The following is a 19,305-nucleotide window of genomic DNA, read 5'->3' as shown; positions in this document are numbered from 1 at the left end:
CTTGAAAGTGTTCATATTCATGTTCTTGAACTTATGAAGATTAGATGATCATAGGAATTGTTTGTAACCTTAATGGTAGTTTAATTCATGATCATAATGTGTTTTAATGGAGTCCATAACTTGTCCTCAAGTTATGGAAAACCAAAAGTCTCACTTTTATTAAAGCCATTAAAAGAACACAAGAGTTATAAAAATGAAGAGTCTTTATTTTTATTACTCAATTAATTCATAAGTTATAAGAAATGAAAAGTTTTGGAAGTTTACAAAACTTGCCCTCAAGTTTTGGAACATGTAAAGTCTTGATTAAAACTTTAGTTCCAACCCTTAGAATTTTAAAATTTAAAATTCAACCCTTATACTTTATAATATTATAAGTTACTAATATATATATGTATAACGTCAAGTCGTCTTACCGCTAGTACGCCTCATTCACGAAGTCGGTCTATAAGGGGGGTATAAGGTTGTTGCCTATAAAATGGCAACTTAATGGGTGTCCACTCTCACCCACCGCTTCCTTGATCGGTGGAGGGTCGTTAGCCGAACGGGTAAGACAAGGACTTATAAATTCTCACTAAAAGTATGATGAATATTATAAAGTAACTAAATGCTTTTATTAAATTCCCAATATTAGTTACTTTAGGAAAATGTGAATAAGGTGCTAATCCATGAAATTACACTTTACACTTTGTTTAAGTCGTTAGTGGAGCTCGTGTGGTTAACCGGCACACTAACTTGGACTTAACAAGGTAGGTAAAGGGTGACTTAAAGTTTATTATAGGTCGGTGGAGCTCGTGTGGTTAACCGGCACATCGATTGAGTAATAAACATTGAGGGTACCAAGTGATTTGCATGGTTACTTCACACCTCGTTTTGTGATCCTCGATATCCCAGTCACACAACTTGGAGGGCACGCTCGAGATTGAAACATGCCTTTGAAAAGTTCATTGAATCTCAAAAGAATCTAGGAATTTCTAAGAACCAATTAAAAACCTAATATTTATATTTCGTTTTTCATGGTGGAAATTGGTGAATCTTCATTCACCTACCTTTCAAATATGTTATAGCTTGGATTACGGCATACCTCTTCTAAGTTATAATATATTGTGATTGGATCCTAGCCTTAATATTACATTTGGGTGTTTTATTAAGGACTCTCTTAATATCTAAACTAATCTTGTTCTCTTCTTTCAGATGTCTTCAAACAATGCTGCTTCTGGCTCTAATCCTAATGGCTCCTTTACCCTTATGAACTTGTGTGGGAAAGTCACTTTTGATGGATCCAACTTCAATGAATGGATCAGAAACATCAGGATGATTACCCGCTACGAGGACAAAGAATATGTCCTTGACAAGGAGCTTAAGGAGATTGATGAGACCACTGCAACTCCCCAGGAGATCGCTGACTTCCGGGCACATGAAAGGGATGCTACAAAAGTGGCATGCATCATGTTGGCCACCATGACAGCGGAACTCCAAAAGTCCTATGAGGACTTCTACCCTTTTGAAATGCACCAAGATCTGATGGAAAGATACCATCAAAGTGCACGACAAGAGAGGTATGAAATCATATGCTCTATCATAACAACCATGATGAAGGACGGGGAATCCGTCACGAGCCACATGCAGAAAATGCAAAGATATGTGGATCGGTTGCTGAAGCTTAATGTGAACTTCCCTGATGAGCTTGCAATAGATATCATTTTGCACTCCTTACCATCGTGCTATGATCAATTCCGCATGCCATATCACATGAATAAGGAAGAGGTCACACTCAGCAAACTTCAGGGACTCCTCAAGACCGCAGAAACAGGTCTTAAGGGTAAGTCGGTTGTTAACACTCCTACTCCAAACTCCGCCCCGGTTTTGGCAATCGGGAAAGGTAGAGGGAAGAAGAGGAAGAGCTCTTCGAAGGGTACCAAGGCTAGGACCCTTGATGGCACTTCTTCAAGTGGAACCAAGAAAGGTTTTGTCACTCCTTCTTCTGACCCTAAAGAGGCTGAATGCTTCTATTGCCATGAAAAGTCACATTGGAAGCGGAACTGCCCAAAGTACCAGCAAGATGTGAAGGATGGGAAAGTTAAACCCAACCATGCAGGTATTTACACTATCTTATTTAATAACTCACCCCATTCTAACTCTTGGGTCCTTGATACCGGTTGTGGTATTCATATCTGTTCTGATTTGCAGGGACTAAGAAGAAGTGAGAATGTGGAGCATGGAAGAATAAACTTAATCATAGGGAATAGGAAAGCTTTACCTGTCACCAAGATTGGAGTTTATACTTTATCGCTAAGTAGTGGGTTTAGTTTAGATTTGAATAAATGTTGTTATTCGCCAGAAATGGCAAGAAATATTATTTCCTTTCATGCATTGTATAAACAAGGTTTCACCTTTTCATTTGATAATGAAGTTGGTTCGATTAATGCTTTCTTTAATAATGTTCTTTATTTTAAAGCATTACCTTGTGATGGTGTGTATGAAACTGTATCTGTGGTTGATAACTTAGGAAATAATGTATTGTGTATTGATTCTGTTAATGATAATAACTTGGATAAAGCATCATTATGGCATTGTCGTCTTGGACATATAAGCAAGAAACGCATAGGCCAACTCCAAAAGGATGGAGTATTGGAGTCATTTGACCTAAAGTCAGATGATAGTTGCGAATCATGCTTACTTGGAAAAATAACAAAGTCACCCTTCACAGGTTCTTGTGAGAGGGGTGGAGGTTTGTTGGATCTTATACACACAGATGTGTGTGGGCCCTTCAAACATGCCACAAGGGATGCTAATCGTTATTATTTGACTTTTACTGATGATTACAGTAGATATGGATATCTCTACTTAATCAAGCATAAGTCAGAGACTTTTGAGAGGTTTAAAGAGTTTAAACAGGAAGTCGAGAATCAATTGGGTAGGAACATTAAGATGCTTCGATCCGAACGAGGTGGTGAGTATCTTAGTTTAGAGTTCCTCGACTATCTTAGGGAGTGTGGGATTGTCTCACAATTGACACCTCCCAGGACACCGCAGTTGAATGGTGTAGCTGAGAGGCGTAATCGAACCTTGTTGGATATGGTTCGTTCCATGATGAGTCGAGCTTCGCTACCAATCTCATTTTGGGGGTATGCCTTAGAGACTGCCGCCCATATCCTTAATCTAGTTCCCACAAAGAAAGTTGCCAAAACTCCTCATGAGATGTGGACTGGCAAAGTACCCAAACTAGACCACATTAAGATTTCGGGTTGCGAGGCTTTCGTGAGACGCGAGACTCATGATAAGCTCGAACCTCGAAGTGAGAGGTGTATTTTCATCGGCTACCCACAGAAATCCTTTGGTTACCTCTTCTACAGACCTAGTGAGAATGTGGTCTTTGTAGCTAGGAGGGCTTTCTTTCGAGAGAGAGAGAGAGTTCATAAGCCAAGGAGATAGTGGGAGGCAAGTTGACCTTGAAGAAATTCAAGAGTCAAGTGGTGAAGGAACTTCAAACCCTAGCACTCAACTTGAGGAGGAAACTTCTGTTGAGCCAATTGACAAGTCTGTACCTCCGAGGCGTTCCACAAGGGTTAGGAATGCACCTGAGCATTACTATGGATTCCATATTACTGCGGAAGGTGATACACTTATCAGTGATGAGACACTGATAGGTCTGGGTGAACCTAACAGTTACGCGGAAGCCATGGCAGGCCCTGAGTCAGCCAAGTGGAAAGAGGCAATGGACAGCGAGATACAGTCCATGTATGACAATCAAGTTTGGAACTTGGTTGAGAATGTACTAGGTCGTAAGACTGTAGGGTGCAAATGGATCTTCAAGAAGAAGACCGACATGGATGGTAATGTACACACTTATAAGGCACGACTGGTTGCAAAGGGTTTCTCACAAACTCCGGGAGTTGATTATGATGAGACCTTTTCTCCAGTGGCCAAGATTAAGTCTATTAGGGTTCTGTTAGCCATAGCCGCATTTCATGACTATGAAATATGGCAAATGGATGTCAAAACCGCATTCCTTAATGGAAAGTTGGCTGAGGATGTTTACATGAGTCAGCCAGAGGGTTTGTCAACACAGAGTACCCTAATAGAGGGTGTAAGCTTGAGAAATCCATTTATGGGTTAAAGCAAGCACCTCGCAGATAGAATCTTTGCTTTGATGAGAAAGTCAAGGAATTTAGCTTTTCTAGGAGTGAAGATGAATCTTGTGTATATGTCAAGGCTAGTGGGAGTATAGTTAGCTTTTTGGTATTGTATGTGGATGACATACTACTCATAGGAAATGACATCCCAACTCTGCAGGAAGTTAAGTCCTGGCTTGGGAAGTGTTTCTCTATGAAGGACCTAGGAGAAGCTGCCTATATTCTAGGGATAAGGATCTTGAGAGACCAGAGTAAAAGACTAATTGGACTTAGTCAGAGTACTTACTTGGATAAGGTGTTGAAGAGATTCGGCATGCAGGACTCCAAGAAAGGAGAGTTACCCATCCAGAGTAATGCCAGATTGAGTAAGACACAAAGCCCTAGTACTGAGGCTGAGATAGCAGAAATGAGTCGAATACCTTATGCTTCGGCTGTAGGATCGATCATGTATGCTATGACGTGTACTCGACCTTATGTAGCCTTTGCTTTGAGCATGGTTAGCAGGTATCAGGGGAACCCTGGCAAGGCACACTGGACTGCGGTAAAGAATATCCTCAAGTACCTACGGAGGACTAAGGACTGGGTCCTTACCCTCGGTGGGAGTGAAGACTTGAGAGTTGTAGGGTATAGTGATGCTAGCTTTCAGACTGATAGGTATAATTTCCGCTCTCAGTCAGGCTGGGTCTTTACCTTAAATGGAGGAGCAATTTCTTGGAAGAGTTCCAAGCAAGAGACAGTGGCTGATTCAACTTGCGAATCAGAGTATATAGCAGCTAGCGAGGCAGCAAAGGAGGCGATATGGCTGAAGAACTTCATTGGAGACCTTGGAGTTGTACCAGCTATTAAAGAGCCAATGGAAATTTTCTGTGATAGTGAAAGTGCAGTTGCCTTAGCCAAGGAACCAAGGGATCACGGGAGATCCAGACACATCGACAGAAAATACCATTTCATCAGACATCGAATAGAAGAAGGACTCCTCGTGGCAAAGAGGGTATCATCGGATGAGAATCCAGCAGATCCCCTCACGAAGGGAATGACTCGGGTTAAGCATCTCCAGCATGCTCGGAGCATAGGGCTGAAGGATGATATTAGATTTAGTAGTTAGATAACCTTGAAATTTGTAAAGTGTAATTGACATTAGATGATGAATAAAAGGTGTTTTATTTATGAGTAAAGTGTTGCTATCTCTTGTCGATCGTTTACTATATTTCTTTTGCATGTTTTGACTTCCAGAATAATTATGTTTGGTATATCATATTATTCGAACCTCCACAGTCGGTCATATGTCGGAAGTAGGTATGAATCAAGACTGTCATGATTGGTTGCAGAGGTCTAAGTTGTTGGACATGGCTACAACACTCATGAGTGCTCATAAGTTCTGAGCATTGGACTCAACCCACGCTCACTGGAATCACTTCATGGAATTTATCTCGAGTGATCGTGAGACGGTAATATCATATAAGTCTTCAAACCTAGAGATATGATTTGTTACTTATGAGTTGGTTATGCATTGATTGTACGTTAACGCATTGGTAACTCGATGTTATAAAACGTGCTTTTGTGTATAATTCAATGAGTGGTAGAACAAACATATGAGTCGAAGTTTATATGTTCCTTCTTGGATTAGAAGCTGATATCTGGGCCCCTCGATGATTTTTTTTTTTGACCTATGTACCGGGCCCGGTCAGAACTAAGTTGATGTGTTCAATTAAGTTCTTTGTCAAACAAATCGGAAATCGGGAAACAAACTGCTGGACACAAAGTAAGACATTGTTCCATGTATTTGTCCAGCTGATATCTAGAACAGAGGATTATATGATCACTTATCTTAAATGGCGTATCATCATCTTCTCAGTTCCGAGAGACCTTGAAAGAGCTACGATTGCCGATCGGTTCCTGAAGTATTGCATTTATAGTTATTAGACTTATCGAAGTGGGAGACTGTTGGATAAGGTGTCTAAGTCCATAACTATTTCTGGTATGTACTTGACCCGACCCGGCATGGTCCATTTGGGTTGCATGGCACCATGCAATTGGATAAACTAAAATGAGAGAAATAACACTTGTGGTTTATTAATATATTATAAGTTCTAATATATTAATAGTATTATTTAATTAGTATTGATCAAGAATTAATTTAGAATTAATTAAGTGATCAAAAGATAACTAATTAAATATATGGGTAGATTATGTAAATCTTTCATATCTTATATAGTGGGCTAAGAGGCTCCATGGATTATCAAGTTGGGTTCCACCCATAGGATGCCCCATGGATGCTCCATGGGAGTTACAAACCCATGGGTCATGGAAATGAAGAGTCATGACACATTAGGGTTTACATGGTGTAACCCTAGATGTGTCAACACTATATAAGAAACCCATTCTCCACCAAAATAGGCTACACTAAGAAACAAGAGGGCTAGAGCCGATTTTGCAAGTGTAAGATTCTCTCAAAGTTTACTCCTTTGCATTTGGTGTTGTGTGAAGCATTTGAGGCATCACACTTGGGGTGCTAGGCTCACAAGGTTTCAAGGATCATAATCAACAACAAGGTAAGTTATTCTATCTTTCATTCAAGTTAAAAAATGTTCCCCATGTATGCTAGATAGGAATATAACCTTGGAATTCAACTTTGCATGATTATTAGACAAACGTAGATCCAAGGTTATTAGGGTTGCATGTACACTTAAGAAGTGTTAGAATGCTCAAAACCCATCAGGATATTGGGCATGTTATCGGAGATGACACAGCTATCGATGCAATGACCTGGGTTGATTTTTCTACCAGGTTCAGAGCCGAGTTTGCACCAGTTATTGAGGTGCAACAGTTAGCTAGGGAGTTTCAGAATCTCACCCAGACTTCAGAGACAGTGGCAGAGATTACCGCCAAGTTCAGGGAGAGGGCTCTTCTCGTTCCTCAGTATGCAGCTGATGAGGAAATGAAGAAGGCCCGTTATCACGAGATGTTGCGGAGTGATATCCGCCAGTTTGTGAGCCGGTCCAGCTGTAAAATGCTGGATGATATGATTGCGACGGCTCGTGAGAGAGAGAGAGAGAGATAGATTTAGAGATGGAGAAGAAGAGGAAGCCAGAGGCGGTATCTGGCACAGGGAGTTCGGGCAAAAAGCCCAAGGTATCGGATCACAGACCTAGAGGACAGCAGAGCCACAGTCGGTGTGGCAAGTGTGGGAGAGTGCACGATGGGGTGTGCAAGGCAGGGAGTCCTGGTTGCTTTAAGTGCGGCCGGACTGGGCATATGAGCAGAGACTGTACAACTACTACTACCACCACCACAGCATCAGATCTGATTTGCTTTCATTGCAATCAGAGGGGACATAAAAAGTCCCAGTGCCCGAGTTTAGCAGCAGCAGGGAAGGTGGTAGCACCTGCCCCTGCTACTTTGAGGATTACAGACGGCCGCCATGGCTGGGGTGAGACGCCAATGGCGAAGAGTAGAGCTTTTCAGATGACAGAAGAGGAGGCATGAGCGACTCCTGATGTGGTGACGGGTATGTATTTTTTCTTACCTCTTTATTGATACTGATTGTTTTCTCATGGTTATATATTTTCATATAGGGTCGTTCTTAGTGAATGGCATTTCAGCGACAATATTGTTTGACTCGGGGGCTACCCGATCATTTGTTTCACTTGCGCTTAGCAAGAGGTTTAGTAGAGCTCCGGGGGAGCTGGATTGTCCACTCGAGGTTGAGATAGCTGATGACAGGACCGTCAGGGTCGCAAGGGTACATAGGGCGTGTTCACTGCAGTTATTTGATGAGCAGTTTTCAGTGGACTTGGTTCCCATTCCCCTGCGAGGGAATAAGGTTATAGTGGGTATGGATTGGCTGAGCCCCAATGGGGCAGTGATTGATTGTGAGCTGCAACTAGTGAGGGTTCGCACTCCCAGTGGGGGAGAGTTAGTGATTCAGGGCGAGAGGCCACAACGCGGACCGATTCTGTGTTCAGCAGCAAGAGCGAGGCGCTATGTTCAGCAGGGTTGTGCAGGGTACGTCGCCTATGTTATAGATGCCCGGGAGAAGGGTAAGGCGACCGTTGATGATGTACCAGTAGTACGAGAGTACCCGGACGTATTCCCAGAGGACTTACCTGGGATACCTCCGGAAAGACAGGTCGAGTTTCGGATTGACCTGGTTCCGGGTGCGGCTCCGATAGTCAAGGCACCATATCGACTGGCTCCTCCAGAGATGCAGGAGTTGTCTACGCAGCTGTAGGAGTTGCTAGACAAGGGTTTCATCAGGCCGAGTAGTTCACCATGGGGAGCCCCGATCATTTTCGTGAGGAAGAAGGATGGGTCGCACCGTATGTGCATAGATTACCGGGAGTTGAACAAGGTAACGGTGAAGAACCGTTACCCACTCCCGAGGATAGACGACTTGTTTAACCAGCTTCAGGGAGCATCTTGGTTCTCCAAGATTGATCTACGGTCAGGATATCACCAGATGCGGGTCAGGGATGAGGATGTGCAGAAGACCGCTTTTAGGACCCGCTATGGTCATTATGAGTTTGTGGTGATGCCGTTCGGGGTCACCAACGCTCCAGCCGCGTTCATGGACCTCATGAACCGCGTATGCAGACCGATGTTGGATCGATCTGTGATAGTGTTCATTGATGACATTTTGGTTTATTCCAAGACTCAGGAGCAGCACGAGGAGTATCTGAGAGAGGTGCTAGAGACGCTGAGGAGGGAGAGACTTTACGCGAAGTTCTCCAAGTGCGAGTTCTGGTTACGCGTGGTGCAGTTCCTTGGACACCTCGTCAACCAGAAGGGTATACTAGTGGATCCGGCCAAGATAGAGGTCGTGATGCAGTGGGAGGTCCTGAGATCTCCAACTGAGATTCGGAGCTTCCTAGGACTGGCAGGGTACTACAGGAGATTCATTCAAGATTTCTCCAAGATAGCAGTTCCACTCACCCGACTGACCAAGAAGTCGGTGGTGTTCCGCTGGGGGTCTGAGCAGCAGGCAGCATTTGAGACCCTCAGATAGAGATTGTGCGAGGCGCCGATTCTTACCCTACCAGAGGGAGTAGAGGACTTTGTAGTCTACTGTGATGCTTCGATCACAGGTATGGGAGCGGTTTTGATGCAGCGAGGCCATGTGATAGCTTACGCCTCCAGACAGTTAAAGCCTCACGAGGCTAACTATCCGACGCATGACTTGGAGTTGGGGGCAGTAGTGTTTGCCCTCAAGATTTGGAGACATTACCTCTATGGGGTCCGCTGTATCATTTACACGGATCACAAGAGTTTGAGGTACCTCATGGATCAGCCGAATCTGAACATGAGGCAGCGTCGATGGTTAGATGTGGTAAAGGATTATGACTGTGAAATCCTTTATCACCCGGGCAAGGCCAACGTAGTGGCCGACGCCCTGAGCCGCAAGGCGGTAGCCGCCCCGATCAGGGATATTTGTCTGAGGATGACAGTGATTACTCCATTGTTGGAGCAGATCAGAGGGGCACAGTTGGAGGGCCTGAAAGAGGAGAGGCAGAAGTGTAAGAGGATTGTGGGCCGAGTAGCTTCCTTTGACTATGACAGTCGAGGATTGTTGACCCTTCATGGGAGAGTTTAGGTACCGTACTGGGGAGGAGTACGGCAGGTACTGATGGATGAGGCCCACAAGTCTCGGTTCTCCATCCATCCAGGGGCGACGAAGATGTATAGAGATCTTCGACCCGATTATTGGTGGCCCTGCATGAAGCGAGACGTAGCTTGGTACGTGGAGAGATGCCTGACATGCAGGAAGGTCAAGGCGGAACATCAGAGACCCCACGGCAAGATGCAGCCGTTAGACATTCCCGTGTGGAAATGGGAGGATATCACTATGGATTTCATCACTAAGCTTCCCAGGACCGCACGTGGAGTTTATTCGATTTGGGTCATAGTGGATCGGCTGACCAAGAGCGCGCATTTCATACCGATTCAGGAGAGCATATCGGCCGAGAAGCTAGCCGATATTTATGTGCGCGAGGTAGTGGCACGACATGGAGTGCCCGTATCAGTAGTATCAGATCGAGACGTTTGGTTCACTTCCAGGTTTTGGAAGCGATTTCATGACGAGATGGGGACTCGTCTCCATTTCAGCACTGCTTTCCACCCTCAGACGGATGGACAGAGTGAGAGGACGATTCAGACTCTCGAGGACATGCTTCGGGCATGTGTACTAGATTTTGGTGGCAGTTGGGATACGTATCTTCCGTTGGCGGAATTTTCGTATAACAACAGCTACCACTCCAGTATAGACCGACCTCCCTTCGAGATGCTCTACGGGAGGAAGTGCAGGACCCCAATCTGTTGGGGTGAGGTCGGTCAGCGAGTCATGGGGAGTACATAGGTGGTACTCAAGACCACAGAGTTGATCCAGCAGGTCCGTAGCAGACTGCAGACTGCGCAGAGTCGGCAGAAGAGTTACGCCGACAGGAGACGTTCGGATTTGGAGTTTCAGGTGGGCGATATGGTCCTCCTGAAGGTATCACCCTGGAAGGGTGTTATCAGGTTCCGAAAGAGGGGCAAGTTGGGCCCCAGGTTCATTGGTCCGTTTAGGGTTTTGGCCCGGGTGGGTCGGGTCGCTTATCGGTTGGATCTTCCAGCAGAGCTTAGCCAGATCCACAACACTTTCCATGTTTCTCAGTTAAGGAAGTGTTTGGCGGACGAGCCAGCAGTTGTACCCTTGGAGGATATTCAGGTTGATAGTGGCCTGAATTATATTGAGAGACCCGTTGCGATCTTGGATCGGAAAACGAAGACCTTGAGGAACAAGGTAGTCCAGCTAGTGAAGGTGCAATGGTAGCACCGAAAGGGTTCAGAGTGGACGTGGGAGACCGAGGAAGAGATGAGGGAGCATTATCCAGAGATATTTATAGATTTGGCAGCAGCAGACTTCGAGGACGAAGTCTAAGATAAGTGGGGGAGAATTGTAACGCCCCATTCCTTGTATGTGCTTTAATAAAGTAATTTTCATTTCTTAAGGGGTACTCGACGAGTCTGTAGCCCGACTCGTCGAGTAGAGACGGGATGATCACACAATTTAAGTTGGCTACTCGGCGATTCCATATGAAGGGACTCGGCGAGTCTGCCTGTCTGGATGAAGCCCTAATTTCAAGGGTTTGTACCCTATATAAACGTCATTATAGCCTCCCACCCCAGCCTCCAGCACCCTTAGAGCATTTCCCCTGTAAACGCTAGCCCTCATTGTTGAGCTTGAGTGTGTTTGTGCTAGTTTGGAAGCTTTGGAAGAGAAGGAAGGAAAGAAGGTCCATAGAAGAGAAAGGAGATCCAAGAGTTAGCCTCCATCTGTTTCTCATTCAGGTAATAAAGTTATTACCTTGTGTATTCCTCCATTAAACCCTCTTTTATGCTTGTTATGTCTTCAATGGAGCCTTATAGGATTCAAAACTTGAGATATGGACTTTCCTTTGGATGGAAACCTTAGATCTGGACTTTATTGAACTCTAGAAGCTCATTATAGCCACCTTTATGCAATCATGGCCTTGTTCCAAACCCTAGGTGCTTAGTACTTGATGATTTTGGGTATTTTAGCCTCATACCCTTGTGCATGCACGTAAAGTTGGAAACTTTACGTGTAAAACCAGTCCTAGAAGCTCAGATCTATGATTTGGAAGCACTGAAATCGATTAGAATCGACTGTATAGTAATAGCATGCTTGGGACTCGGCGAGTTGTTCTTCAACTCGGCGAGTTGTTCTTCAGGCTCAACGAGTTGTTCTTACGACTCGGCGAGTCGCAGACTGGACGTGTTCATATGATGAAGGAGAACTCGACGAGTTGTTCATACAACTCGGCGAGTCGGATGAAGTTAGACTTGTTGTATGTATCGAAGAGGAACTCGTCGAGTCTTTGCCAAACTCGACGAGTAGAAGCGAGTATAGGACTAGAACGGATGAAAGGGACTCGGCGAGTTGGCGGCCCAACTCGGCGAGTCCGGTCAACCAGGAAGTTGACTTTGTCCAGGAAGTTGACTCTGGCCAGGGGTAAAATAGTCATTTTACCCTGAGATTAGTTATCTGTAATTGATTTAGTGTTTATGGGATTTGTAGCCGGGGAGTTCTGGAGCAGCAGTCAGACAGTCTCAGATTTAGCACCTCAGCAACCAGCGTTACGAGGTGAGTTTCCTTCCAGTAGGAACCGGTCTACGGCCACAATGTCGGCCCCTTTAGTTAGCAGTAGTTCCAGACTTCGGTCTGATGCAGTAGTTCAGTGTGCTTGATGTCTTTGTGATTCAAGCATGTTTTTGTGATATGAGTTCCAGACTTCGGTCCGATGCAGTATGCAGTATATGTGTTTTATGCCAGTAGTTATGATTATGCTATGCTATGTTCAGTTAGTTCCGGACTTCGGTCCGATGCCGGGCGGGGCCCGATGTAGTGGGCGGGGCCCAAGCTAGTTCCGGACTTCGGTCCGATGCCGGGCGGGGCCTGATGAAGTGGGTGGGGCCCAAGCTAGTTTCGGATTTCGTTCCGATGCCGGACGGGGCCCGATGCAGTGGGCGGGGCCCAGTATTTGCTTACATGTCATTGTATGGTATGTGGTAGTTTGGGGAACTCACTAAGCTTTGTGCTTACAGTTTCAGTTTTTGGTTTCAGGTACTTCCGCAAGTAAGGGGAAGAGCTCGGGATGATGGCATGGCACACTCCACAGCTTCAGTTTTATCCTGGGAGTTTTATTCAGATATTTTGATATGATTGATACAGTATTTGTTTGACACAGTTACTTGACTTTTGAGTTACTCATTTTATGGTTCTTAGTATGTTTGACATTCGACGATGTGATTTTTAGTAATATTAAAACAAAAATTTTTGGGTCGTATTTTGGGATGTTTCAATCCTACTCGTCGAGTAGGTTCGTGCACTCGACGAGTAGGAGTCTCAGAATGCAGATTTTCGACTTTTGCTGCTGCAAATGGACTAGAAACATTACCCTAAACTGTTTTGGTGTTATTAAACTTGTTTTAGATGGTGTAATGATTGTTCTAATCCAGTTACAATGGCTAATATCAAAATTACATGATTATATGTGTTCATATGTTCTTGAAATTTTGATATGATTATTCATGTTCTTATGAGTTCTTGATAGATCATAGGAATTGCTTGATTAATGCCGAATTCATGATCTTTATGTGTTTTAATGGAGTCCATAACTTGTCCTCAAGTTATGGATAACCAAAAGTCTCTTTGTTTAATTCCATTAAAAGAAGACACAAGTTACAAAAATGAAGAGGCTTCATTTTAATAACTCATAAGTTATGAATTAAAAGGTTTTGTAAAGTTACAAAACTTACCCTCATGTTTTGGAACATGTAAAGCCATCTTAATAAACTTTAGTTCCAACCCCTAGAATTTTAAAAGTTAAAATTCAACCCTTATACTTTATAATATTATAAGTTTAATAATATATATATATATATATATATATATATATATATATATATATATATATATATATATATATATATATATATATATATATATATATATATATATATATATATATATAAGATCAAGTCGTTTTACCGTTAGTAGGCCTCATTCACGAAGCCGGTCTATAAGGGGGGTATAAGGTTGTTGCCTATAAAATGGCAGCTTAATGGGTGTCCACTCTCACCCACCGCTTCTTTGACTGGTGGAGGGTCGTTAGCCGAACGGGTAGGACAATGACTTAAAAAAATTCTCATTAAAAGTATAATGATTATTATAAAGTAACTAAATGTTTTATAAATTCCCAATCTTAGTTACTTTAGGAAAATGTGAATAAGGTGCTAACCCATGAAATTACACTTTGCACTTTGATTAAGTCGTTAGTGGAGCGTGTGTGGTTAACCGACACACTAACTTGGGCTTAACAAGGTAGGCAAAGGGTGACTTAAGGTTTTTCATAGGTCGGTGGAGCGCGTGTGGTTAACCGGCACATCGATTAAGTGAAAAACATTAAGGGTGCCAAGTAATTTGCATGGTTACTTCACACCTTGTTTTGTGATCCTCGGTATCCCAGTCACAAAACATGAAGGGCACACTCGAGATTGAAACATGCCATTGAAAAAGTTCAATGAATCTCAAAAGAATATATGAGTTTCTAAAAACCAAATAAAACCTAATAATTTATATTTCGTTTTCATGGTGGAAATTGGTGAATCGTCATTCACCTACCTTTCAAATATGTTTTAGCTTAGATTACGACATCCCTCTTCTAAGTTATAATATATTGTGATTGGATCCTAGCCTTAATATTACATTTGGGTGTTTTTATTAAGGACTATCTTTATATCTAAACTAAACTTGTCTTTTCTTCTTTTCAGATGTCTACCAACAATGTTGCTCCTGGCTCAAACCCCACTGGCTCCTTCTCTTTCATGAACCTTTGTGGGAGAGTCATCTTTGATGGATCCAACTTTACTGATTGGATCAGAAACATCAGGATGGTCACTCGATACGAGAACAAAGAATATGTTCTCGACAAGAAGCTTAAGGTACCCGAGCCAACTGCTACTCCTGAGGAGTTTGCTGAATATGAGGCACATGAAAGAGATGCTACCAAAGTGGCATGCATCATGATGGCCACTATGACAGCCGAGCTCCAAAAGTTCTATGAGGACTACTATCCTTTTGAGATGCACCAGGATTTGATGGACCGCTACCATTAGAGTGCTCGTCAAGAGCGATATGAAATCATCTCCTCCATGACAACAACCTGAATGAAAGATGGTGAACCCATCACGGGCCACATGCAGAAAATGCAAAGGTTTGTGGACCGTTTGATGAAGTTGAATGTGAACTTCCCAGAGGAGTTAGCAATAGATATCATTTTGCACTCCTTACCTTCGTGTTATGATCAATTCCGCATGACATACCACATGAACAAGGATGAAGTTACACTTAGCAAACTTCAAGGACTCCTAAAGACCGCAGAATCAGGTCTTAAAGGTAAGACGGTTGTTACCACTTCTACTCCTACTCCAAACTCCGCACCTGTCCTGGCAATCGGGAAAGGTAGAGGGAAGAAGAGGAAGAACCCTTCGAAGGGTACCAAGGGTAAGACCCTTGATGGCTCCTCTTCAAGCAGAACCAAGAAAGGTTTCGTCACTCCTTCTGCTGACCCAAAAGAGGCCGAATGCTTCTACTGCCATGAAAAGGCGCACTAGAAGCGAAACTGCCCAAAGTACCAGCAAGATTTGAAGGATGGGAAAGTGAAACCCAACCATGCAGGTATTTACATTATATTATCTAATAACTCACCCTATTCTAACTCTTGGATCCTTGATACCGGTTGTGGTATTCATATTTGTTCTGATTTGCAGGGACTAAGTAGAAATGAGAATGTGGAGCATGGAAAGATAAACTTGATCATGGGGAATAGGAAGTTTCACCTGTCACCAGGATTGGAGTTTATACTTTGTTGCTAAGTAGTGGGTTTACTTTAGATTTGAATAAATGTTGTTATTCGCCTGAAATGGCAAGAAATGTTATTTCCTTTCATGCTTTGTACAAACAAGGTTTTACCTTTTCTTTTGATAATGAAGTTGGTGGAATAAATGCTTTCTTTAATAATGTGTTTTATTTTAAAGCATTACCTTGTGATGGTGTGTATGAAGCTGTGTTTGTTGTATATAATTTAGGAAATAATGTGTTGTGTATTGATTCTACTAATGATAATAACTTGGATAAAGCATCATTATGGCATTGTCGTCTTGGACATGTAAGCAAGAAACACATAGGCCAACTCCAAAAGGCTGGAGTCTTGGAGTCATTTGACCTAAGGTCAGATGATAGTTGTGAATCATGCTTACTTGGAAAAATGACAAAGTCACCCTTCACAGGTTCTTGTGCTAGGGGTGAAGGTTTGTTGGATCTAGTGCACACGGATGTGTGTGGACCCTTCAAAACTGCCACAAGGGATGCTAATCGTTATTATGTGACTTTTACAGATGATTATAGTAGATATGGATATGTCTACTTAATCAAGCATAAGTCAGAGACTTTTGAAAGGTTTAAAGATTTTAAACAGGAAGTCGAGAATCAATTGGGCAGGAACATTAAGATGCTTCGATCCGATCGTGGTGGTGAGTATCTTAGTATAGAGTTCCTCGACTATCTTAGGGAATGTGGGGTTGTCTCACAATTGACACCTCCCAGGACACCACAGTTGAATGGTGTAGCTGAGAGGCGTAATCGAACCTTGTTGGACATGGTTCGTTCCATGATGAGTCGAGCTTCGCTAACAATCTCATTCTGGGGGTATGCCTTAGAGACTGCCGCCCATATCCTTAATCTGGTCCCCACAAATAAGGTTGCCAAAACACCTCACGAGATGTGGACTGGAAAAGTTCCTAGTCTAGCCCACATCAAGATTTGGGGTTGCGAAGCTTACGTGAGACGCGAGACTCACGACAAGCTCGAACCTCGAAGTGAGAGGTGTATTTTCATCGGCTACCAACAAAAATCCTTTGGTTACCTCTTCTACAGACCCAGTGAGAATGTGGTCTTTGTAGCAAGGAGGGGTGTCTTTCGAGAGAGACGATTCATAAGCCAAGGAAACAGTGGGAGGCAAATTGACCTTGAAGAAATTCAAGAGTCAAGTGGTGAAGGAACCTCAAACCCTAGCAGTCAACTTGAGGAGGAAACTCCTGTTGATCCAATTGACAAGTCTGTACCTCTGAGGCGTTCCACAAGGGTTAGGAATGCACCTAAGCACTACTATGGTTTCCATATTACTGCGGAAGGTGAGACACTTATCAGTGATGAGACACTGGTAAGTCTGGATGAACCTAACAGCTATGCGGAAGCCATGGCAGGCCCCGAGTCTGCCAAATGGAAAGAGGCAATGGACAGCAAGATACAGTCCATGTATAACAATCAAGTTTGGAACTTGGTTGACAATGTACCAGGTCGTAAGACTGTAGGGTGCAAATGGAAAGACAGGTCGAGTTTCGGATTGACCTGGTTCCGGGTGCGGCTCCGATAGTCAAGGCACCATATCGACTGGCTCCTCCAGAGATGCAGGAGTTGTCTACGCAGCTGCAGGAGTTGCTAGACAAGGGTTTCATCAGGCCGAGTAGTTCACCATGGGGAGCCCCGATCATTTTCGTGAGGAAGAAGGATGGGTCGCACCGTATGTGCATAGATTACCGGGAGTTGAACGAGGTAACGGTGAAGAACCGTTACCCACTCCCGAGGATAGACGACTTGTTTAACCAGCTTCAGGGAGCATCTTGGTTCTCCAAGATTGATCTACGGTCAGGATATCACCAGATGCGGGTCAGGGATGAGGATGTGCAGAAGACCGCTTTTAGGACCCGCTATGGTCATTATGAGTTTGTGGTGATGCCGTTCGGGGTCACCAACGCTCCAGCCGCGTTCATGGACCTCATGAACCGCGTATGCAGACCGATGTTGGATCGATCTGTGATAGTGTTCATTGATGACATCTTGGTTTATTCCAAGACTCAGGAGCAGCACGAGGAGCATCTGAGAGAGGTGCTAGAGACGCTGAGGAGGGAGAGACTTTACGCGAAGTTCTCCAAGTGCGAGTTCTGGTTACGCGTGGTGCAGTTCCTTGGACACCTTGTCAACCAGAAGGGTATACTAGTGGATCCGGCCAAGATAGAGGTCGTGATGCAGTGGGAGGTCCTGAGATCTCCAACTGAGATTCAGAGCTTCCTAGGACTGGCAGGGTACTACAGGAGATTCATTCAAGATTTCTCCAAGATAGCAGTTCCGCTCACCCGACTGACCAAGAAGTCGGTGGTGTTCCACTGGGGGTCTGAGCAGCAGGCAGCATTTGAGACCCTCAGACAGAGATTGTGCGAGGCGCCGATTCTTACCCTACCAGAGGGAGTAGAGGACTTTGTAGTCTACTGTGATGCTTCGATCACAGGTATGGGAGCGGTTTTGATGCAGCGAGGCCATGTGATAGCTTACGCCTCCAGACAGTTAAAGCCTCACGAGGCTAACTATCCGACGCATGACTTGGAGTTGGGGGCAGTAGTGTTTGCCCTCAAGATTTGGAGACATTACCTCTATGGGGTCCGCTGTATCATTTACACGGATCACAAGAGTTTGAGGTACCTCATGGATCAGCCGAATCTGAACATGAGGCAGCGTTGATGGTTAGATGTGGTAAAGGATTATGACTGTGAAATCCTTTATCACCCGGGCAAGGCCAACGTAGTGGCCGACGCCCTGAGCCGCAAGGCGGTAGCCGCCCCGATCAGGGATATTTGTCTGAGGATGACAGTGATTACTCCATTGTTGGAGCAGATCAGAGGGGCACAGTTGGAGGGCCTGAAAGAGGAGAGGCAGAAGTGTGAGAGGATTGTGGGCCGAGTAGCTTCCTTTGACTATGACAGTCGAGGATTGTTGACCCTTCATGGGAGAGTTTGGGTACCGTACTGGGGAGGAGTACGACAGGTACTGATGGATGAGGCCCACAAGTCTCGGTTCTCCATCCATCCAGGGGCGACGAAGATGTATAGAGATCTTCGACCCGATTATTGGTGGCCCTGCATGAAGCGAGACGTAGCTTGGTACGTGGAGAGATGCCTGACATGCAGGAAGGTCAAGGCGGAACATCAGAGACCCCACGGCAAGATGCAGCCGTTAGACATTCCCGTGTGGAAATGGGAGGATATCACTATGGATTTCATCACTAAGCTTCCCAGGACCGCACGTGGAGTTTATTCGATTTGGGTCATAGTGGATCGGCTGACCAAGAGCGCGCATTTCATACCGATTCAGGAGAGCATATCGGCCGAGAAGCTAGCCGATATTTATGTGCGCGAGGTAGTGGCACGACATGGAGTGCCCGTATCAGTAGTATCAGATCGAGACGTTTGGTTCACTTCCAGGTTTTGGAAGCGATTTCATGACGAGATGGGGACTCGTCTCCATTTCAGCACTGCTTTCCACCCTCAGACGGATGGACAGAGTGAGAGGACGATTCAGACTCTCGAGGACATGCTTCGGGCATGTGTACTAGATTTTGGTGGCAGTTGGGATACGTATCTTCCGTTGGCGGAATTTTCGTATAACAACAGCTACCACTCCAGTATAGACCGACCTCCCTTCGAGATGCTCTACGGGAGGAAGTGCAGGACCCCAATATGTTGGGGTGAGGTCGGTCAGCGAGTCATGGGGAGTACATAG

The sequence above is a fragment of the Lactuca virosa genome, chromosome 1, assembly GCF_052849685.1.
Source record: "Lactuca virosa cultivar CGN04683 chromosome 1, Lactuca_virosa_CGN04683_v6, whole genome shotgun sequence".
NCBI lineage: Eukaryota > Viridiplantae > Streptophyta > Magnoliopsida > Asterales > Asteraceae > Lactuca > Lactuca virosa.
Note: the sequence above shows the minus strand (reverse complement) of the source record.